Source organism: Apodemus sylvaticus, chromosome 21 (assembly GCF_947179515.1).
Source record: "Apodemus sylvaticus chromosome 21, mApoSyl1.1, whole genome shotgun sequence".
NCBI classification, from domain to species: domain Eukaryota; kingdom Metazoa; phylum Chordata; class Mammalia; order Rodentia; family Muridae; genus Apodemus; species Apodemus sylvaticus.
The window spans coordinates 35,452,910-35,471,677 of NC_067492.1; the positions used below are offsets into that span (position 1 = coordinate 35,452,910).

General features: G+C 54.9%; 1 protein-coding gene across 3 annotated transcripts in view; it reads right to left on the bottom strand.

Moving 5' to 3' along the window:
- The window catches only part of Adgrg1 (adhesion G protein-coupled receptor G1), a 30,137-nt gene extending 18,918 nt beyond the window's left edge, over positions 1 to 11,219 (bottom strand). Inside the window, exon 1 of one of the 3 annotated variants that reach the window (XM_052166612.1) lies at positions 10,716 to 11,219. The gene's annotated coding sequence lies outside the window, so the exon portion shown is untranslated. Of the gene's footprint in view, positions 1 to 8,934; positions 8,957 to 10,715 lie in introns of those variants that run through there. The other 2 variants (XM_052166609.1, XM_052166611.1) reach the window with 2 other exon arrangements.
- Between the last annotated feature and the right edge of the window lie 7,549 nt (positions 11,220 to 18,768).

Genomic DNA, 18,768 nt, shown 5'->3' on the forward strand with positions numbered 1-18,768 from the left:
CTACCTGGCTTTCTCCTCCAGGCAAAAGTGACTGGACGAAGCCTGTTGGCTGCAGCAGACTACTGGAGTAAGGGACACTTTCCCCTAGCACAGGGGGCTGAAGGTCTCATGAGAGCCTGGGCCCCCCACCCCCAGTCACCACCCCCTTACTAGAGCTTCAAACAAAGGGGGCAGGCGGGAAGCTGAGCTGAGAAGACCGGGCCTCCAGCGCCAAGGGGGAGGAAGGGGCGCAGGTGACAGCAGCCCCTGGCAACCGTTGCCCTGGCAACCGTTGGCAGCTGCATGGACTGTGTCACTGCGCGGGCTCTCTAACTTGTCTGTACCCGAGAGCGAGCGGGCGAGCGTGAGAGCTTTCGTCCTGAGGCTGCCAGGACTAAGGCAGGGACAGGCAGGGACAAGCGGGTGTACATGCAAGAGGACAGGTCCTAGAGCATAAGGTATCTGTCTCAAGGGGACCCCAAAGTACCAGAGTACCCGAGTTCTCTGGAGAAACAGAGTGGTAGAATTTTTTTTTTTTTTTTTTTTTTTGCGTGAAATCTTCCAGTTAGTCGCAATGACTTTTTTCCTTTGAGGGGAGAGGCTTGAAAGAAGATCTTGCAATGTAGTCCAGGCAAGTATGCTCTTTGTATCTTCTTAGAGGACCAGCTATGTGTGATGCCCCTTTCCTAGGGTCCCCAACAGCCCACCACCATTAGCTATATCTCAGTGTCGGGGAAAAGGGAGGGATACAGGGTTATGGGAAAGAGAACTTGCTATCCTCCTGCTTCAGCCTCAAGTACCAAGATCACAGATGTGTATGTCCACTTCCAATCCTCAGAATGACTTTAATGCCGAATGGTTTTAGAACAGGACGGGAGGGAGACCCTCGGCCAAATGAATACTGGCTACATGCTGCCTGCCTCCCTGTGGCCTGGGCCACAAGCCAGGGGGCCTACCCTCCAATCCCTGCTGTTGGCTGCAGTGTGCCATTCTTCCCTGAAACATGTCGAAAGTCTGCCTCCTCCCGGCAGCCCTTCCAGATTGCCACAGCTCACTCATAATCCCCTACACGAGCCAGCCCAGACCTGAGGCTCCTCCTGCTTATCCCAGGCGATGGTGGGAGTCTCTGGGACCCTCTTTACTTGCCCAGGAAGAGGGCAGGACAGAGTCGAGGCTTCTGAAGCCATGCACCTAGCACTGGGCATTTTAGCTGCTCATTTCTACCACTCTGTGGTGAACCTGGTTGAGCCCATGCTGAGACAGGACTCTAGAGTCTGGGGAGGGGGTGTGATTGTTCAAGGCTACCTAGCTGGAAAGGGCAGGGTATGAAACTCAAACACAGATCTCTGAGACTGTAAGAACCCATCTCAGCCTGTCTGGTCCCCTCCCCAACACAATGTACATCCCAAGCTTAATTTGATTTCTAGACAGGGTACTCGCTCCTTTCTAAGTGGGCACAGCTCTTACCCCTGTGACACCTTTCTACCCAGTGAGTCAAAAGGGAAAGATATACATCACGTAGGGTCACGCCTGAACTCCAAATCTGAGTGAGAACAGAGAGGAATCTAAAGGCCTCCAGCTCCCGCCAGCAGCAGATAAGGAAGGAGTCTGAGGCACAGGTCCCGGCCCTCTGGGGAGCCAACGCAAACCTTTCCCCAGAGCACCACTGACTCCAGTGGATCCCACGCCTCAGGTAAAAGGCCTGGCTTGGGTCCTGGGAAAGGCAGCTGGGCTTGGAGCCCCGTGCACACCAGCCCAGTGCCTCCAGCCCATGGCCCCGGGCCAGCAGGCTGCCTCGGTCAGCAGGCCACTATTGTCTCACTGCCAGAGCCTCGGACCATTCAGGCTCTATTTTGGGCCTGGAGGAAGAGGAAAAGAAAGCAAAGAAAGGAGCTGCTGTCCTGGGCAGGGGTGGGGGTGGGGTGGGGACACCTTCCCCTGACTCCAGAGAGAGCCCCAAGGCCCACTGGCTGGGAAGGTAGCCATATTGGATCAAAGGACCCTGAGACCTCAAAGAAGCTGGTGGGGTGCTGAGGTTCTGAGAACTCAGAAGGAGGGCACCTAGACCCTTGGCACACGATGCGTACTCACTCACTGTAGCAAGAAACACATTCACATCTGCAGCCCCCGAGCCTCTTACCCATCTTCACCCATGAGAAACCCGGCAGAGCTAACAACTGCTCAGAAACCACAGCCCGGGATAGAACCAACTCTGTTCTCACTGAGCTTCTCCGATGCTTCTGAGCAGAGGGGAAGAAGGGATCACAAATGTCCGTCAGATATCTGGGGCTCACAGAACAATATAGCTGTCAACACAAGCCAGTGACCCTGGTCCCACTCTGCCCTCCTCACATCCACCAAGTCCAATTGCACCCCAGGGCCTTTGCACATGCTTCCCCCCCCCAACCCCTTCACCATTATGAGTACTTTCTAAGACTCCCACTCCAACTGGCCTTCTTGGGCCTTCATTCAAATGTCCCCTCTCCTGAAACCCCATCTGTGACTCCCCAATTCAAAGTAACTTCTGTGTCTCTAGTGACCTGCTCTATTTTGAGGGCCCTAGGTCACTTCTGAAGTGTCCTTGCAATTAGCTTGCTTACTGTTCTTCGGTGGCATTTGCTGTCTTTTTTTTTTTTTCTTTTTAAAGCTATTATTTTATTTTATTTTATTTTATTTTATTTTCGAGACAGGGTTTCTCTGTATAGCCCTGGCTGTCCTGGAACTCACTCTGTAGACCAGGCTGGCCTCGAACTCAGAAATCTGCCTGCCTCTGCCTCCCAAAGTGCTGGGATTTCAGGCGTGCGCCACCACCACCCGGCTTTTAAAGCTATTAGTGCTATATGTATGCGCCTGTTTGTCTCTCTATGTGTGCCTGTGCATATGAGCACTGGTGCTATGGAAGGCAGAGGTAGAAGATCTCTATGTCTGGAGTCAAAGGTGGACTAGAGCAAGCTCCCCGATGTGGGTGCCAGGAACCAAAGTCCCCTGCCAGAGCAATGTTGGCTCTTAGCCACTGAGCTGTCTCTCTAACTCTGTCTGTCTAACTGTCTGTCTGTCTGTCCATCGTCTTAGCACCTCTGACAACCTTGCTGGTACACTGTGGGGCCATGGCAGCTGCCCAGTGCAGATAGTTGAACACATGAGCAAATGAAAAAGAAAAAATAAAAATTGAATCTCAAAGCCAGGCCACAGGTTCTGTCTCCCTAACAGCTGATTCCTGATACTGTAGATTCAGGCTAAAGACATCTGCTCAAGATCAGGGCACTGGGCTAGCCCTGGCCTCTGACCAGGTTAGGAGAGCAGGCACCTCTGCTGGGTATTGGGCCAGTGTAGGGATTCCCTACAGACCATGCACAGCCTGAGAGTTGAGAGAAACTCCAGCCTAATGAAAGCTCTGAGAAACCCTGAAGCTCCCAGGTTTTCTGAAAGATTTATTTATTTTATGTATATGAGTATACCATTACTCTCTTCAGACACACCAGAAGAGGGCATCAGATCCCATTTACAGATGGTTGTGAGCCACCATGTGGTTGCTGGGAATTGAACTCAGGACCTCCGGAAGAGCAGTCGGTGCTCTTAACTGCTGAGCCATCTCTCCAGCCCCGCTCCCAGGTTTTCCTACTCCTACCCCCATCCCAGGGTGAGAGGCGCCCACTCCAAAGGCTTCTGGATTGCATGGTATCTGAAATTCCATCAGCACCCGGATTTCTCTTCCGGCAATGTCACCATTCTAGACCCCTCGAGGGCCAGCTCGACGGTGTGGGATTAAAGGAACCCAGGAAGAAGCGTCACTTAGGAAGGTAGGTCACAGCAGTATTCTGTATGTAGTGCTTGCTGTCTTCCTACAGGCAACCTGAGGTGGATCAGGAAGAAGTGTATGCTGGGGCAGGGGTGGGGGTAGGGTAGGAAGCCAGGGTAGGCGCCTCTGAAGACTAGGATTAAGGCACACAGAGTTAGGTCCCAGTAGGTACCACACGCCCATAAGCCCCATGATGTGCACCCGCCTCCACACCTCCACTGTCACCTATAAGGATTTCCTTTTATTTGCCTAGGGCTATGGAGCCAGTAAAACTGGATCCCAATCCAGTCTGATTCCTTTATCTCTGTCTCTACTGGGCTCTGGCAGCCCCCACCCAGCACCAGCAGGGACAAAGCGCAGAGTGCTAGCGGCCAGCGCCATTCAGCAGAGGTGGAGATGGAGACTCAAAGAGGTTTTACCACAACCCCAAGGCTTCACAGCTGAGGGGCCATGCCAGACCAACCCTCTTCACGCATGCGCTGTGTGAACGCCACCGTCTTCACAGATCACCTTTACTGTAGCTTTGAACTCTGGTTCCCTTAGTAGGGGGACAGAGATGGGACACTTGCCTGTGTTGAAACCCACAGCAGGGTTACCAGGGATACATGTCTACCCATGTGTCTTCCCTAATCACAGCCTGGGAAACCAGGCTCATCCAGTGCCAGGTTCAGAGACTAGACCCGACCAGCAGGGATCCCAAGAGGATGGGGCAAGCTTCCCTACTAGCTGGGATAAGTACAGCTCCTGGGAGTCTGGCAAGAAGGTTCCTTACTGCCATGCCCACTGCCCACAAATCCGGCAAGGTGATATCCTAGCCAGTGTTGGGGAGGAGGAGCAGCAGCGTGGGCACCCTGCCAGGCTATAGGAAGATCGAGAGACCCCAGACCCTGCAGATGGGTGTGTGCCTTTTCCTGAACAAAACTACCTCGTTCACTCCCAGCTCCTCACCCCTGGAGATGTAGTGAGACACACCAGTGGGGGAGCTTGGTGCAGAGACCATCAAGGCAGTAGAGGCGCATCATGTCACTCAGAGACACCCCCTGATGCACTAGAACTACCCACGTGCTGTGTCACACTTGATAACACGAAAGCACTGGGCCATCAGTGCCATCCCTCCAGGGATGGAAAAGCTCACGGTTAGAAAGAGCTGTGAAGAAGAGCGCCATGATCCCCCAGGTCCCTTCTAGATCATCTCTGACCAAGGTGAATACTTGCAAGGGTGGAGAGCTAACCACCTCCAGTGGGAACAGCCATTTTGACAACATGGGAACAAGTCTGATCACAGACAAGTGACCAGAGTCCAAGTCCCTGCCGTCATGGACTGTCCACGAACCTTCAACCTAGTTCATCATCTCTGAAACAAGGATTAAACTTTTCAGCTCCAGGGACCAAAGACGGAATGAGGGCTTTGAGCAGTGAAGTGGAGGCTACGGAGCTGGGCTGTTGGCCAAACCCAAGCCATTTGGCACATGCTCAGATGATGATACAACAGACGGGAATCAGGCCCAGGCTCAGCCATGATTCAGCTGTCCTGACCGACCTCTGAGGTCCACCTCTCACATATGTCACATCGAAACAGGTGGGTCTGGACACCTGTCACCTACCACAAGGTCAGAAACCCAGGCTTCCAGAAATAAAACTATACCCCGAGAACTGGACTCAGCTGGCAATGGCCACCCAACTCTGACCCTAGGGACCAAGGGAACCCAGTACAAAAGGATAGTGATCTTGGAGTATTCCTTAGGCCGCCAGCCTGGCTGGAACCCAGGCATCTTTTCTGAATCCAGGATGGCGGCCAAACAGTAGGCAGTGCCTAAGAGTCACCTTCCCTTGCTTTTTGCAAACATGCAAACATGTCTTCCACCTCTTTCCCCTGCACTTGAAATTCTAAAGAGAAGCCTCAGCCAAATGACTGTAATACTAACTGTGAAGTCATCTCTCTCGAAGGCTGCAGAACCCAAGAAATTTGGTGGCCCTAAGATAGTGTCACAGTGGGCTGGATTCCCGCTACCACTGAGCATCTGCGAGTCATGAACACAAGCCGTAAACCACTGAGAGAGATTTCTCTTGCAGACAAGTAACATCTGTCTGGCCATGCGAGTTCTAGAAGGTCAAGGTCAACAGTGACCTTCTCCCAGGAAACAGAGAATCAGATATGATAGAAGGCAAAGACCGGTCATCATGTGTAGTCTGTCTGTCCACTGTCGGGCTGCCATCCTCCCCAGATAAGAATGTCTGTGCACCCAAGGACCCCAGATGGAACTCTGAGGACGACAGTCCCAAAGGAGGTGGCTCGTGAATCAAACTGATTGGCTTTAGAGTGATACCCAGCAGGCAGGCAAGCATCTGGCAGTATGGTCCCAGGTCTTAGGAAGCAGGATTAAGTCCCAGACAGGATGATCCTGGAGCAGCAACTAGGACCCCCTCAGTGGAATATCTGGGGGCATGGGCTATCTATGGATCGAAGCCTTCCTGATGACATGACGTCTTGACAAGAGGCAAACTGTTTCTCTAGGATAAACTCATTGCCACTCCCCCCAAAGAAGGTTCCAGAATGGTACCCCTAGCCGCACAACGCTTATGGAACTGGGAAGGAAGCACTTAATGTCTCATGGCTCTAGAGATGCCATTGTTACTCCCGCTTTAAAACTAAAGGAAACCAGGGGCAGGGTTAACACACCTGCCCATGTTCACACAGCTGAAGGCGCTCAGATGGACCCAGGCTGACACAGAGCCCACACTCCTACCCCTCCATCTGATCTAAGCTAGGGCACGGCCACAGTGGGAGATAGAGAAGGTCTGGGGCAGATTAGGATGAAGCCTGCTTCTCCTGAGCCTGAGCAATACGTGGCTATGCCCTCACTCCCGATAGTGCCTCTTGGAGAGTCAAGTATCTTCATCCTTGCCTTACTGCAAATGAAACTCAGAGCAAGGAAGTTACTTACCAGACACAGCAGCTCCTGATAGTAATCTCAGCACTTGGCAGGCTGAGGTGCAAATAATAGGAGCTTGAGGCCAGCCTGGGCTACATTGTAATACTCTGTGTGAAAAAGATAAAGGAAAGAGCAGAGTGGAAGAGGAGGGGAGGAAAAGAGGAAAGAGGACAGGAGAGAGAGAGGACAGGACAGCAGGGGGTACGGAGTACAGTGATACTTGCTCAAGGTTACCCTTCCGGAATCTGAACTTAGTTGATATTCAAGCACCCCCTGAATAGCACAGCAGGCTTACTGAGGACTCCCAAAGGTGCAGCGTGCTGACTGTACATTTGTAGCCCATGTTGCCCTGTGTTCTAGCAACCAGTCTTACAAGAGATGGGTCTGGTTCTTTCCACTCAAAGGCAGAGAAACTGTGATCTTTGTGTATCATGAGTCTCTGGTGCTCACCCACTTTCTGCCACAGGAATTGAGAATCCAGGCAGATATTGCTGGAAGGAGGAGGGCAGAGGCCTGGGGGACAGAAGAGCGGGATGCAGAGGCAGTGAGGACAGTTTTCCATCTCATCATTCTGGAGTCAAAGTGGCTCTGAAACGGGGAGGGCGGGCCGAAGCTATTAGCCACAGAACCATGGACCCATCAGGGTTCTCAAGAGCCAGTCCCTCAGTCCCAGTCCGTCTCCCATTAGCGCAGAGCACTGCCTGCTGATGTCGGATGTCCCGCCAGCTTCTCAGCACTAAGTTCTTATCTCTGCCTGCTTAGAACTGCAGTCCACACATCAACAAAAGCAGTGCCAGCCCAGGAGCCTGGTGCCCAGCTATGCTAGCCTTGCTGCCGACGCAGATCGGACGAGTCGGGGCAAGCTGACTCGCTCCAGTGTCCAGCTCCCCCACAGGCCTTGGAGATAAGGAGTGATGACTCCGACTTCGGTATCCCATCCATCCAAGGGGAGCCAGAAAGGCGAATGCTAGCTTCCCATGATTCAAGGGCTATTCTGAGTGTTTTCATGTTAACTCTGCGATGCTCGGAGCAGCCCCCTGAAGATGTGGTTACAGATGAGGAAACAGAGGCACAAGCCCAAGTCCACACAACCAGAAAGGGGGTATGCGCAAGTCTTCTTTGAGCCAGTCTGCCCGAATCCCATCACCAAACACATGAGCTTGTCAGTGGCAAGGCATGGGCACATACTTAGGACCCAGACAAGGACCTCCTTGCCTCCCAAGAGAGGCAGCAAACAACAGTGAAACATGGAGCCCCAAAGATTTGGATCCCTCACCAGTGAACCTTCCTCACCCCCATTCCTTGTCTCTAAAGTAAGCACTGAGCCCAGCATGGAATGTTCTAATCCAGGCTGGGCTTCCAGGATACTTGGAGAGTTCGAAGCACGTGGGGTCCCAGCCGGGGTATCTCAGACCACCTCACGCCAGGCAGGCCAGTGATTAGCAGCAGGCTACCCTTAGACCCTTTCCTTAGGAGCCCAGGCCTGACCTCAGAATCTACAGGCTCCCCAGGGGCCCCCAGCAATTCCAGATGGGGCTGGAGGTCCAGAGCCTGGAGCCGGGACAAGCTCTCAGCCGAGCAAGGGATGGTTTGCCAGTGCTCCACCCACTGCATCTGAGAGGCCCCTTTGTGCCAGCCCTGCCCCACCCCCTACTTGCCATCTGCCAGGTCCCTGGAGGCTGGTCACCCTCGGCTGCCGGGTGCACTCACATGATGCCCCCATCTGATGTGAGTCAGAAAGTAGGGCCACCCTGAGGACCTCCACCCTGAGGGGGAGGGTGCGGCACCGAGATTTGGGTCCTGTGTTCTCACACATCCCCCAACATCCCCACCAGCACCTCTAAATACCCTTATCGGGGGCCCTGCCCCTTCCCCTACTGACTAGAAGCTCATCCTATATCCTGAATCCCAGTGAAGGCTCAGCATCCACTGGACGGGAGATCATCCACAGCGGCCCCCTTCGTGGCTGTCCTGACCATGTCTCTTCCTTGTCTATGCAGAATCCTGATAAGCAGGCCATCCCCACAGAACCTAGCATAACTCTATCTGCTCTCTTCATTCCCCTTCCTGTGGTTGAACTATCAGTTCCACTTCTTTTCCCTTCTCCAGGAAGCCAGTCCTAAGCCTGAGGCTCAACCGAGCAGCCAGGGGCTGAGAGGCAGCCAGGTCAGACCCACAGCATTCATCTTCTGCCCTGCCCACCCTGCTGCCCGGCCCTCTCACCATCGCTTCCCACTGCACAGGAGACTGAGACCCTCTGCCGTGACACCAAGTATGCCAAGTGGCTGGCCCCATGCTTCTGAGCTTTCAATGTTCCCCGCAAATTCTCCCCATGTTATATTCCCCGCCACGGACATTCCGCCCATCTATGCCCGGGCACCGCCCCTCCCTCTTCCCCTCTGCCCAGTTTAGGGCCAGACTCACTCCTTCTTTCTCACAATCCCAGAGCTCCAGCCATCACCTCCAGCTCTACAATCAGACCTCCTCACCAGCCTGTCCCTAACCGGATGGTGATGCCACACACAAGCTGATTAGGACAACCTCCTAACCCAAGATCGCACCAGGATCCCCCTGCCCTAGACTCTAGGAGCCAAGTCCTCAGCCCACAGGAGTACGTTGGCTAGGGTCCCCCCCCCCGCCCCCCACCATGCCAATTTAGCAACCCAGAGAGACGCTGGTTAGAATGACTTTGACCAAGGTGGGATGAATTTCAAGTTCCTGGGGCTCTAAATAGCAAAAGGAGATAAAAGTCTGGACTCAAAAGTTAGTGCAGACTCTGAACAGGGCAGGGGAGACCATACAGGGACTGGCCTGCACTCTGGGGACCCCTCGGCAGCCTGCAGCTCCCAATGACCAGAGCTCGCCCTTTCAGTGGTCTCTGACTCCTGGGCGGCTGCAGGGAGGATGCCAGCTGCAAGTTCCAACTAACTTTATTTGCCTCACTGTGCAACAGTGGAGTAGGGAGGACAACAGGGAGCAGCACACAGTAGGCGCTTAATGATTAAAATCAGCACCCTCCCTTGGCCTTCTGAAGGAGGCATAGGATTTTCCCACCCATGTCACTCACCGCATGCCACAGTGGCCCAGGCGGAAAGGGGGAAAAAGGGGGAAAAGGGGGAGAAGGGGGAAAGGGGGGAAAGGGGCTCTGTCTCTACTCACCCCACCCCACCCCTCAGTAAAATGAGCTCCTTAGAGGCCCTAACGGTCACTACACACAGATGGCTGGTTGGAGAGTGGGGAAGACAGGAACCCTGGCCCCATTTCCCACACCAGGGGAAGGGGACTGAGGTGCTATCAGGCCCAAGCAGCTGGGGGCCCTGAGGATCTGTGGTTAGCGGGTAAGGAGCTCTTGACGCCTTGGCTTCCTTCCCAGGACTCTTGTTGCAGGTGCCTCCTGTTCAGACCAATGTCACACTGTGCCTTCGGTCCTTGGTCAAAAGTCGTTACTGCCCTGGCTCTCTAGGGGCCCCTGTCCTGTCCCTAAGGGGATCTATAGAGGAGGCCACCATCAGGGGCACCATGCTAAGTCTACCACAGTGCCCTCTTCCGGAGCCTGGCTCTCCGTCTCCAGACTTGCTGTGTGACCTCAGACAAGCTACCTGCCCACTCAGGGGCTCCCTACAGCCACAGAGCTTCTTCGTAGCCCAGGCTAGCCTTGAACTTGAGGGCCACCTACCTCTACCTCCCCAAATACTAGGATTACAGGTGAATGCCACAGCATAAGGCTGAGAGCAGCCAGTCTATCAAAAGGCACAGAGCGTTGCGGCCACACTGCTGGGCCCAAGACTGTACCACACCAGTGGAAGCTCGGTTTCCCAAATACCCAACAACTAATGGTTCCAAAATGCTCGTCCTTCTGACCCCATCCTCTTTCCAGGTAGCTCTGAGTTTACTAACCCTCCCCCGCCCCCCAAGATCCCTTTGCATTCTACACTCTCTGCTTAGCAGCTACATGCCCTCCCCATCTCTTCCCACCCACTGGCCGCCCTCAGCCCGGTCGGTACCTGGTGCCAGGCGGCGGCTTCTGGAGGGAGCCGGGCAGCTGGACCACCTTTCAGGATTCACGTCCAGTGCTGAATCTTGCAGTCTGGGTCTCTGAACCAGAGTGTGAGAGCTAGCAAGTGCACTGGCTGGGGGGTGTGGTGGGGGGAGGCTCCCACCAGCCAGCAGCCCCTTTCCTATAGTAGAGACCAGGCCAGGCGGCAGCCTGTGTGGAGCCGGAGGAGGGCCGGGACTCCCTCCTGCCCTAGCTCAGCTCCTCCCTTCAGGCTGGAGATGAGATGACTGGCTAACTGTGAGTCATGGCTTTCTCAGAGGGAGGCAGGAGGAGGCAGGGCTGCCTGACGGAGGTGAGGCGGGACCCTGGGGGATGCCCATGACTCAGGCCTGGCAAGTGGGGACCTGGGTCTCTCCTCTCATCAGCCCAGCACCCTGGTGCCAGTTTCAAAAACGGGTTTGAGCTGGGATGAGCGTGTCTCCTCACATACACACACCCCCATTATTAAGTCCCTGGGGGCTGCTCCCCTGAAGTTCTTAATTTGAAGAAACCAGTTTGCCATGGCAACAGATACTCAGATGCTGCTGCCCCTTCCTCCAGGCCCAGCCAACAACTACCCCTTCCTGAAGGACAGTCTAACCTCTGTGGCAGCAGGCAGAGCCAGCGCTGACTGGCAGAGCTGAGCGGAAGGTACTACAAGAGGAAGGGGGTGTCAGGCCGCCTGGCTGGAGGCCATCCGTGGCTGACTGCTGACCCAAGTCTTTGAGCGTCTTCCGAGCAGGGAGCCAGACCATTCTCCCTCGATCTCAACCTTTCAAAACTCACATCCTGGACCCTGAGACCCCTGGGGACTTCTGGAAATAGCTTTGTTTTTTTCTTTTTTTTGAGTCTGTCAGCTGAGCCAAACTGGGAAACTGAGGCTCAGGTAAAGGGCCCTTCCAAAACCTCAGAAGAAGCAATTTGGAAATGGTCCCACCCCATCATGCCCACTCTGGCTGTCATCTGTTGGCTGTTCCGGCTGAGGTTCACTGGTCCTGCACGGCGGGGTGGGGTGGGGGTGGGGAGTGGGGGCGGGGTGGGGGGCGGGGAGTGTTTTGGATAAGCATGGCCCTCCGGAGCCAAGGCTCCTCTGTGTGAGCAAAACGAAGCGCCGCCGTGAGGATTTCACAACCTAATGAGGGCAAGTGGCAACAATAACAATAATGGCAGTAACAGAATAACAGCAATCATTCCAGAAGCATGCCAGGCCTCCCTCCTCCTCCCTGCTTCCCAGCACCTGCCCAGACAATTAATGAGTCTCCAGGAATTCTCCAGGAATGTGGTAACGAAGGAGGAAGAGGGCAAGGCAGGGGGGGTGGTGAATGGAGGGAGGGAGGGAGGGAGGGAGGGGGGGAGAGAGGGAAGATGCTCAGGGCAGGTAGTTAACTTCTTCAAGGTCTCACAGCTGGGGAAGCAGAGGGGGGCAGGGAGGTGCGCAGTGGTGCGCACACAGCACCCCCACTACACAAGGTGAGACATCAGAGACAACCATCGACTTATCCAAGGCCGCACGGCTAAGAGCAACTGGGTCTCTGGCTCTCAGCAAACATCCAGCAGCTACCACCCTTAACCTCATCATCTCCACCATACAGTAGAGACCCGGGTACTGAGAAAGCAAGGGGCCCTCAGCCACACCCTTCAAAGGTTGGAAAATGGAGGAGAAGACAGAAAGTTCAAGAAAAGGCTCCCCTCAGAAGAGCCTTCTAGGGAGACCAGCAGCAGGGGTGGAGAGCTATCTTTGAAGGAAGTGGGGCCAGATAGTGGAAGATTTTAAATGAGTGGAACTGGAGGGCTGATCCAAGGCGCAGGGGCGTCTGGGAAGGTGTTTGAGCACAGGAAGGACACCTGTGCTCAGTGCTCAAATTATGAAAATCTGCCAGAAACCTCAGACTTCAGATGTGCCCCAGATCCATCCCATAAGAACCTAAAATTTAATAGGATTCCCAGGGGGTTATCGTGTTTGGTAAAGCTTAAGTAGGCCGGTCTCTCCTCTAAGGTCTTGAACTGGCTGGGTGTGGTGTGAGAAGTGGGGATGGGTGGCTGGGGTCAGGTCACGGGCCTTGAAGATGGAGACAGAGAAAAAGCTGGGGTGAAGACTCTCATCTGAAAGACCAGAAACAAGACTTAGGAAAGTCAAACAGGGAAAGGGGGGTATCAAAAGCACCCCTGACGTGCATAGTCAGGGATAGGGTGCAGATCTGGGAGATGAGAAAAGGCTGTTCTAATGCACGGTCGGATTCAGTCGGATGCGAGTGGATCTGATGCGTTAGGGAACCACACATCCTCTTTGGTTCCCATGGCTACTGGAAGCCCAGCCAGAAAACAGCAGCTCCACAGGGAGGCTTGTGGGATTACAGGCAGGTGACAGAGGCAGCATGGGGTGGGGAGCACAGGCAGCTGATGAGTGCCCCTTCTTTATAAGACATGGAAGAGAGCCGATACTGATGCTGCTCCCCAGCCAACTGGCTACAGCAGACTCTGCCAGCTGGTGGCTTGGGCAAGCATCTCTCCCCAGCCACCCCTTCTCTGTCAGCCGAAGACAAAAACCAGCGCCTGCTCCCTGGGCACTAAGGAGAGACCTTCTGGGACGCACGGACCCCGGGATATGGATAAGAAACAGGGCTGCTTGCTGCGGCTGCTGCCTGAGGCAAGTCCCAAGCACAGAGGACAGAGTATGCGGCTGGTGTAGCTTCAAGGGACCTTCAGGCCTCAGTCTTTCTAATCCGCCTGATAGAATAGGTTACACATGCCAGCCTTGTCAAGAGCAATGCGCTGTGCCCAGCCTTGCCAAGGGGCCCAGAAACCTAATGCCTGATCAGAGGTGGGTTTTTAATTGTCCAAAAAGAGGTGAAGTACAGGCTTCTCTTGCAAGCTCAGAGACCTTGTATATTTTAGAGCACGATACCCAGCACTGATGCTAACAAGATCACCAGGGCACACATCTCCAGCTTGTGAACATCCAGTGTCTCTTTTACACAACAGGAATGCCTGGACCATTTTTCAGAGGCGGAAACTGAGGCACAGAAAGGGGTCAGCCACCCCACAATCCAGTAGCCTGTAACACAGAAGACAAGCTAGGGCTGTGTTCCCAGCCACCTCCCTGCTCCCTTCATTCCCGTGGGAAAGCCTCCTGCCCACAAGCGTGGGGGAAGCCACAGCCCCATGATAACACCACCTCCCGTCACACTGCCCCAGGGTCCAGCAAGGATGGGGGTGTCCATGTGACTCAGCCACACTTACAAAGGCAGCTGTGTGCCAGTGCCCCGACAGCCTTCCCCACTGGGGGGCATCCCTTCCCCTAGCTGGGGAGGAATAGGAAAATATGGCTGGTCCAAGAGGAAGGGAAACAGGGGCTTCTCTCAGCTGTTAAAGTGGCCTTAAATCATGGAGATTCAAACCTGGGATTGGGGTTCAAGGACAACATACCAGACAAAGTGGAATAAAGGCCCAGGACAGGATGTGAGCTGAGTCCGCCCAAGTCAAGTTTGCCTGGTTTCTGCCACTCTAGGTCCTTGGGGATGGAGCCAAGCAGGTAGGCCGCCTACATTTACCTGCCCCAGGTTTCCACAGCCACAGGTGTGGTCTGAGGAGAGTCACACCTCCCAGATGCTAGCAGAAATTCTTTAAATCCCCTCCTGGACACAGCACTGTCCCTCTTCACCCGTTGCCCCAAATAGCAGCGGTACACTTGTTGTATGCCACACAAGGGGCTGGTGTTTTCTCCTACAGCCCTGCTAGGGGGCCTCTGTTTACACTAGATCAGAGAAGGAGACTCCCAGCCCAGTGTCGTGGCTTCAACTAGAGTCTGACCTTCAGGATGGTTCCTTCCCCCGGGTCTCTCTTTCTGGTCCCAATGATGTTTGATCGCATGCCAACAAGAAGCAGCCTTGGCCCCTGGCATGGGCACACAACCTTTCTCCCTGTGTTCACCTCATTCGTGCCTGCAGGGAAGAGGCCAATCCAGTATCTTGTTCCCTAGCCAAGTTCATGCTGGCTACCTCCATGGCCACCCCCACCCCACTAACTGCCCTCAGAGGTGGGCACGCCTGGCTGCCCAGCTACCCGAGACAGGCGAACTGGATAAGAACCTCCTGTTCATGTTGTGGCATGACGGAATGTCTGACCCTCAGTTTAGCCACCCCCACTCCAAGAGCCCTCCAGCAAGAGAGCTGGATCCAGCCAGATCTTGCTCAGACAACCAAACTGGCCATGCCCCTGCCTCTCAGCATTCAGAAGCCCCTGAGCAGAGGGCAAAGATGAGCACCTTGAACAAGCCCTCACCAATCCTGTCACAAGTCTGGTGCCTGTCCTTCAGGATCCAGAGGCCTGGGGTCCTCCTGTGAGACCCTACCCATCTCTGAAGAGGTTCCCTCTGCAGCCCAGGTGATCAGGGGTCGTCGTGATGAGGTCTTCCTGATCTGCCCTTTCTGGGTGTGACTCTCTGACCTGCACTCTGCTCAGAAGCAGCCTGGCTCAGGGGAGCCACTCTGAGGCCCCAAAATGTTCTCCTCGACACTCTGGTTCCTCCTGGTGTTGTCCCAAAAATAACCGCCATGGGAGTCTAGCATCAAGTCGCCGAGCTTTGATCTTTCCATGCCTCGGAGTCCTCATGCAGAAATCGAGTATGGCACCCTCCTGGCCACTGGGTTTGCTCTTGAGCATGTGTCGAAGTATATGCATGTGTGCATGTTTGTGTGCACATGTGTGTGGAGGTCGGAAGTCAGCTCCAGTGTGTGTTTTCCTCCATCATTCTCCATCTTATGTGTTAAATGGTTTAGGAATTAGATGTGTGTGTGTGTGTGTGTGTGTGGTGTATATGTGCGCACATGCAGGTAACAGTGCCACTACATGCATGTGGAGGTCAAAAGGTAACACTCACAGAAGTTGGTTCAGTCCTTGCCTCATGTGGGACCCAGAGAGCTAACTCAGGACGTCAGACTTGAAGGAAAGCCCTTTAGCCTAAACACCTTGTCGGCCCTTCAAATTACTTTTGGAGACAGAGTCTCTCACAGAAGTTGAAGCTCTCTGATTGAGCTAGACTTGATGGACAGCAAGCCTGGAGATCCTCCTGTCTCAGGCTTCTCTGGCCTGAACACAAAAGCACAAACCACCAAGCTCTGCTTTTTACTGCGGGTGCGGGGGAATCCAAACTTGGGCCTTCCTGCTTCCCCGGCAAGCACAAGTTAGCTTGCTAGCCCCATGAGTCTGCTCCTAAAATGTCTCCAGTGTGCAGGAACAGAGGGACTTCAACCCTCCACAGAAGCCACCCTGCCTCAGCTAGAGAGACGGACCTGGTCTGAGGTGACTAGTATTCCCCCAAAAGGCCATGTCAGCTGCTGCCAACTGTTCCACACTTGTGCCCAGTCTATGCCGCCCCTCCCCGGGTCCTGTCCTGAGGTTTAACTGTTCCACACTTGTGCCCAGTCTATGCCGCCCCTCCCCGGGTCCTGTCCTGAGGTTTAACTGTTCCACACTTGTGCCCAGTCTATGCCGCCCTTCCCCGGGTCCTGTCCAGGGGGGTTTGAGTGGCAGCTGCTTAGATACCAGCAGTGGTCCAGCTGTCTCTGATCAGGCAGAGAGGCATTATCTCCTCTGTGCCAAGCAAGGCAGGCAAGGGAAGCCCAGAGAGGTTTAGTGACTACCCACAAGACAGTAGAGGACCCCTGTACAAAGGATGGGGAGGAGGACATGCTCCACCTTGAGGAGATCGCTATGCCAGGTCACTTGCTGCCAGTCTCCAGGACTGGAATCTTGGCTGTGCCCTCATGGGCACGCACAGCCCCTTCTTGTCACATACATAGCACAGATGTGTTTCTGAGATGTTGGCTGGGGGAGACTCACTTGGGAATTCACAAAGACACCCCAAATCCCAGTAAGCTGCTACCATCTCCTCCCCTTTTCCCTCCCCCTTTTCTTTCAGACAGTCTCTCCAAGAAGCCCAGGCTGGCCTAGAACTCAAAATGGATCTGCCTCAGCCACCCTAGTGTGGAGATTACACCCCTCCCATCTCCAGTGCTTCTTGTTTGATACAATGAAGAGCTGGAATCCTAAGTACTTTGTAGAAATCCCACAGAGCATGGGGCCCCCTAGCCCCAGGAGACCCCCCCACAACACATCCCGCCTTCTGCAGGCCCCTCTGCCCAGCAGCCAGGGAACCCCCTCCCTCGGGGTCTCCCACTAAGTGCTGGGGTGCAGGTGGTGCAGGCGGCATAATGGAGTGATAACAGATGCTCATTAGCAGGGGCCCACCGTGCAGCCCACACGCCTCAGGGAGCCAGACTGGCAGAGGCACAGCAGCGGCGCCAGCCGCCCACCTTTGTCTGGTTGGGTGGGGGCTGTGAGCTAGGGCTGGGGGCTGGGCACTGGGGCTTTAGAAGCAGTATTTGATTTGGCATCTGGGGCCCGGTCTACCTCCATCTTGGTACAGCAAGGGACGTGGGTCCAGCTGGAAGGAATGTCAGGGTCCCACCAGAGGCCATGGCAAACATGAACTTTTTCCTATCCGGGTGCATCTTTGGGACCACCATGTGGGGGGAAGCAGCTGGTAGGAGGGGTGCACCTTCGACTAGACTCTTGTAGATGGGGTGACAAACCTTGGCTGACAGGCAAGGGGACCTGTGCAGGGCAGCAGCAGAAAGACATACGTGAGCTCTGCCCTTTTGATGGCTTACCAGGAAAGCCTGCCTGCCTCTTCCTTCTCAAAAGTCGAACAACCAGTTTGCGGCTGCTGCTAAACCAGTTCCCCCCACGGATCTCAGGAGGAAACTGCTTGGGGAGCATTAGGGACGAAGGGGAAAATGGGGTATACGCCACCAGTCCTCATCCACACGCCAGGGTCCAAGCTTCGCTCTGCCCGCCCCACCCCCCCGCCCCCGTGACAGTGGTGCCCTTCTGAGCAAAGAGGGACACACCTCAGAGCCGACCAACATGTCCCAGTTGCCCCCTCGTGAGCAGCAAGGAATATCCTAGGAACGGCTAGAACCTCTACTTCAGTCATTCCCTGGGAGAGAAGAGCCAGCACCTTCACGTGAACCCCCAAGCATGGCGCTGAACCTGAGACCAAGGTCAAGAGGGCCGGGCCAGGCTAAGGCCATGCCATACCCGTTGCACTCTCTCACCTCCATCTCCCCCTCTGAACAGCAGCGTCTTACCTCCAAGCCTAGGCAGGCCCTGCTGTTAACAGCCTTTGCTGCTGATGCCTCCTCCTCCTCCTCCTCCTGCCAGGTGCCCAGCACCTAGTCTGAGCCTGTCTAGGCAGCTGTAAACTCAATCCAGGTGAGGCTCCGCCCCCCGGGCTAGCTTCCGGTGCCAAGTGCCCTCTAACACTCCTAGGTTTCCTGGCAAAGCTTGACAGGGTCCTCAGCCTCCATAGACTTTTGGCATCTCTACCCTGGACAGGAAGGGCTGCCCTGTGGGAGGCTGGGATCCCCGCTGTCTCAGAGACCCTTTCAGGCGGTGGGCGGCATGCTGCCACACCCACATACACACCTGCAAACTGCCAGCCCTTTGCGGCTTCTCCAGCCCCTTCTGAGCCATATCCTGTCTGCAGCGCAATACCAACCAGTCAGAGGCTGGATGCAGGAGGGCTCCGGGGCTGTGTGTGTGTATGTGGGTGGGTGGGTGGGTGTTCTCAAAATGTCCCGCTGGACTAAGGTGGAATCAGAGCAGGCAGAGAGTGAGGGGACAGGAACTGGAGCTTTTTGGCTTGGGACAGGGTGGTGGCAGCTGCCCCAGGTGTCTTGGGAGGGTGCCAGAGGGAGAAGTCCAGGCAAGCTCCACCCTGCAATGGAGAGAGAGAGAGAGGCCCTGTGCATGTGCTTCCCACAGACCCTGCCGCCCACCTCTTTTTCAACATTCTTGCAATCGGGCACGAGTATCGGGGGCGGGGAATGTGTGTGGGTCTTTCTGGTGCACGCCCAGCTCCCAGTATAGACTTGCTGGCTGAGCCACACTTCCCTCAGGAAGCCAACCCTCTAAACAGGGGGTATGTGGGCCAGGCCCATGGGGTTGTCACTCCGTGG